This window comes from Cricetulus griseus, chromosome 3, assembly GCF_003668045.3.
Source record: "Cricetulus griseus strain 17A/GY chromosome 3, alternate assembly CriGri-PICRH-1.0, whole genome shotgun sequence".
NCBI lineage: Eukaryota > Metazoa > Chordata > Mammalia > Rodentia > Cricetidae > Cricetulus > Cricetulus griseus.
In genome coordinates, this window is record NC_048596.1 from 223,360,828 (window position 1) to 223,365,936 (window position 5,109).

The following is a 5,109-nucleotide window of genomic DNA, read 5'->3' on the forward strand; positions in this document are numbered from 1 at the left end:
CCCCCAAGCTTCCAGGATCTCTTCCATTGTCCCCTGTCATCTAGTCAATGCCAGGACTGAGGATGTGTAACACTTTGCCGGAGATTTACTTTTCTTATGTAGATTTGGGGGGTATCCGAACTCAGGTCCCCACACTTCTTTTTTTGTTTCTTATTTTTTGAGACAGAGTCTCTCTTATGTCTTCCTGACAGTTCTGGGACTCACTTTGTAGACCAGGCTGGTCTTGAACTCACAGAGATACTCCTGCCTCTGCCTCCTAAGTGCTAGGATTTAAGTTGCACACTATCACAAATGGTGGTCCTCATACTTGTATAACTTGTGCTTTGCCAAATGAGCTATCTCCCTAGTCTTCCCAGCTAACACAGATATCTTTGTGAGACAATGATGCAGAGAACAACTGAGGTCATTCAGGTTCAAGGTTTACATAAATGCAAGAAGAGATCTTAGCTGTCTTGACCCTTTTGACCCTTTCCCACCAACCACCATTTTCTCTTTCTTTCTTCCTTTCCTTCTTTCTTCTCTCTATTTTATTTTTTTACAATGTTAAATAATAATTTTATTATGAGTAGATATTCCTAAGGATGTTAAAGACTGAAAGAATTATGCATTGATAACTACTTGATGAAAATAATTAAAGATAATATACCCAGGTGTGGTAGTGCGTTCCTGCAGTCCCAGCACTTGGGAGGCTTAGGTAAGAAGATCAGGCTTGGCATTCTGTTTTCTTTTTTCCTCAAGAGAAAACTAAGCAAGTTTGCCACTACGTGCAATGTGCACACCATGCAGGAGAAACTCCAACAGAAGATAATTCCAAACAGTGGTTTAGATCTCTGGTTATACAAGATCTTCAAAAGTAACAACAGCAACAACAATTCCAGTAGGATTTTATATACCTGACAAATAGGAAGCAAGTTTTGCTTGTATCTTCTATAGATGCAGAATTATGGAGAGTGAATTTATGAGAATAAACTAAAGAAGCATGTCTTCTCAATTCCCCCAGTGCCATGTCTGAACTCTTAAGAGATCTCTTTAGTGATTAATATCCACCCTTCTTTGTATGGGGCTAGAGTGTCTCTCTCTCTTTTTTTTTTTTTGAGACAGAAATTCTCTTCCTGGAACTTGCTCTGTAAACCAGGCTGGCCTTGAGCTCACAGAAATCCTCCTGCCTCTGCCACTGGGATTAAGGGTGTACACCACCACTGCCTGGCTACCACCCATTTTCTTTTTTTATTTAAATTAGAAACAGGCTTGTTTTACATATCAATCAGTTCCCTCTCCCTCCCCTCCTCCTTTGTCCCCCACTAACCCCCCCTTTCTGCTTCCCAGGAAAGGTGAGGCCTTCCATGGGGGAATCTTCAAAGTCTGTTATATCATTTGGAGCAGGGCCTAGACCCTCCCCCATGTGTCTAGGCTGAGAGAGTATCCCTCTATGTGGAGTGGGCTCCCAAAGTCCATTCGTATACTAGGGATAAATAATGATCCACTACCAGAGGCCCCATAGATTGCCCAGGCCTCCTCACTGACACCTATGTTCAGGGGGTCTGAATCAGTCCTATGCTGGTTTCCCAGCTATTAGTCTGGGGTCCATGAGCTTCCCCTTGTTCAGGTTTCTCTGGGTTTCACCAGCCTGGTCTTGACCCCTTTGCTCATCACTCCTCCCTCTCTGTAACTGGATTCCAGGAGTTCAGTTTAGTGTTTAGCTGTGGGTGTCTGCATCTGCTTCCATCAGCTACTGGATAAAGGCTCTAGGATGGCATATAAGGGAGTCATCAAATCTCTCTGAAGACTGTTATAATATCATTAGAAGCTGAGTGTTTGGAGGCTAAAATACACATTTCTCCTGCTTTACCAAAACAAGCCCAAACTCCCTAAGTCTGATTTTATACAAGTGGGGTGGTGCCACTTGCACATGTCAACTTCAATTTAAAGAGAAATACCAACTGACTTCACTGACTTGAAAAGGAAAACAGCCATTTAATTCATGTTTCACTCTCTCAAACTGATTCGGAACTGAACACTGCAGGAAATCCATCTGCATTGCCTTGTGGACTAAAGGAAACTATGCACTGGAAACATTTAACACATAGCAAATGACTCTGAAGGTCTGTTCTGCGCTAGGCATTGTCACGAATAACAATTCACTGTGCTGCCAGAATGGCCTACATGCCATCCAAGAAACACAGTACACACAGCCCAGATAGTCTGTCAGCTTTTCATGAACTGGCATCTGGGACATGAAAGAAATCATTTCCCTGTATGTGTGATGGCTAATCTTGGTTGACATTTCTGGGAAGAGGGAACCTCATTTGAGGAGTTGTCTCCATCAGATTGGCCTATGGGCATATCTTTGGGAAAGTTTCAAAAAAATAAACTTTGAGGACTGAGGAGATGGCTGGGTTGGCAAAGTTCTTCCTGTGTAAGAATAATGACCTGAGTTTGAATCTCAGAACCCAGGTAAAAAGCCAGGCATGGTGGAACATGTTTGCAATCCTAGTGTTTAGACTAGGAAGGCTGAGGCAAGCCAAAGGGCTAGCTTGCTGGCTAGCCACTCTCTTCAATTGGCACACCCTAGGTCTGTCCTCAAAACACAAGGTGGACAGCTCCTAACAAACAACACCCAAGGTTGACCTCTAGTTCCATGCACATGTACACATGTGCACACACACATACACACCACATATATATACACATAAAAAGGAAAAAAATAAACTTTAAGCCTCAAACGATGAAAGAAAAATCTTCGCAAGATGAAAATTTGATATTTTCTTAAATGTTGACAAAAAACATGTCAACTTCAATAGTAGAGTTTAACACATTATACTTGTTTGCCAGGAAATCATGACCTTTAATTAAGACATAGTAGAATATCAAATTGTTCAATGCTTTCTCCTAAATAAGAGAAATGAAGTATGGCAGTGGGTATATTCTGATGTTTAATGGACTGGTCATCCAAAGGCAGCAACACCGGGCCCTGTATGAGGATTTTAAGAGGATCCTGGGCTCCTTTAGGTTTCTCTTCATTCCTTCTAGACCAATTGCAATTGCCCATGATTTCATCATGCATAACACATTGCTTCAACATTATATTTGCTTGTTTATTTACTTACTTATTTGTGTATGTGAGTGAGAACATGAACACACACACACACACACACACACACACACACACACACACACACTATGAAGTGTGTGTGGAGGTAAGAGGACAACTTGGGGAGTCTGCTCTCTCTTTCTACCATGTGTGTCCTGGGGGTCAAGCTCAGGTTGCTGGGTTAGGGTTATACTGCTGTGAAGAGGCACCATGAGCACAGCCACTCTTGTAAAGGAAAACACAATTGCAGCTTGAGTGCAGTTCAGAGGCTTAGTCCATTATTGTCCGACGGGGATGTCCTGCCTGTGTGCTATGAATATATGCTTCTCTTATTGGTTTAATAAAACACTGATTGGCCAGTAGCCATGCCAGAGGTATAGGTGGGGCTACCAAACAAGGAGAATGCTGGGAAGAAAAAGGCAGAGAGAGAGAGCCACCAGGGAGTTGCCATGTAGCTACCGGAAAGATAGGACACAGGGCATTCTCCAGTAAGCCAAGACCCCATGGAAATACATAAATGAATAGAAATGGGTTAGTAATTAAGAGAGAGTGAGCCAATAAGAAGCCTGAGCCATTGGGCAAGCAGTTTACAATTGATATAATCCTCTGTGTGTTTATTTGGGCCTAAATGGCTGTGGGACCAGGTGGGAAAGAAACTCCGTCAACAATTGTCTTGGTGGGAAGCATGGTGGCATGCAGGCAGACATGGTGCTGGAGAGGTAGCTGAGATTCCTACATCTTGATCCACAGGCAGCAGGATGTAACTGTGATACACTGACCAGACTTGAGTTTCTTACCCACCCCAACAAAGCCACATCTACTCTAGCAAGGCCACACCTAATAGTGCCACTTCCTGTGGGCCCATGGAAGCCATTTTTATTCAAATCACAACAGGGGGCAAGTGCCCTATTTGCTAAGACATCTTGCTGGAACCTGCTGGAAGGACTTGACTTATTGCTTATACCACCAGTGCAGATAGTCACAAAGTTAGTGTGTGGCAGAATCATCTGGAAATCCTGTAAGGAATGTTTTTAGAGCAAAAGAAACCAGAATGTTCTCCTCGGTTGGTCTGGTGTGAAGCTGAGGCTTCTGCTTGTTGACGGTCTAAGCTTTAGGTGTCGGTGACCTGTGGGCCACACTGACCACACCATTCTTAGTGAAATGGGGTTTCAGAAGAATAAGCAAGAAGGAAATGGGCCAAATACTAGAAAGGTTTCTGGGAACACAAAGACAGAATTAAGAGGAATGATTAAGTCCAATGGGTTTTTGCTTTATATGGGGTCCACTTTGCCTTTGACATCTTCAGAGATTGTGGTGTGACCTAAACTCCCATGTCTGTGAATGGATGTCTGGTTCTTCAATGGAATGATGTGTTTCTTGTATTCGTCACTGCTCAGAGTCCAGTTCCTGTCTTCTGCAATGGCAGAGAAGAAGTTCATTGGTGTTGTAGAATCCAGGATGTAGAAACTGGATGGACAAATGAGGGTATTTATTGGTGGAGCAGTCATGATTTCTTCCTTCTCCATTTTAGCCCTCCCTCCTCAGACAGGGCCTTGCTGTGTAGCCCAACCTAGTTTGGAATTCTCAGTCTTCTTGCCTTACTCTCCTACATGCAGGATTTGCACACATATGCAGGCATGCCCAGCAGGGCTGGCACCTTTAGGAAGGGAAACAGTGCTGATGGAGGCTGCCTCCCCTAACATGCCCACACAACCAGGACAGGCATTCAACCAGGGTTCTTGGTTGCCAAATGGATACTTCTCTGCAGATCTCCTTTGGAAAGCAGTGTTCCCTTTGCTCTGCTACTTAATCCAGCCTCCTATGAGCACATCACAGCAGTTAGGAACATAGCCCTTGTAGTCATGCGGGTTCAAATCACACCAGCTCTTCTGAGGGCAATGCCTTGACTTCTATGGGCCTCATTCACAGCATGAAGGAGAAGAATGAATTCTAGGGCTGCTTGAGATGGCTTTGGGCTCTCCTGAAGTCTCTGATGTTCTGTAATTTTCCTGTTTCTA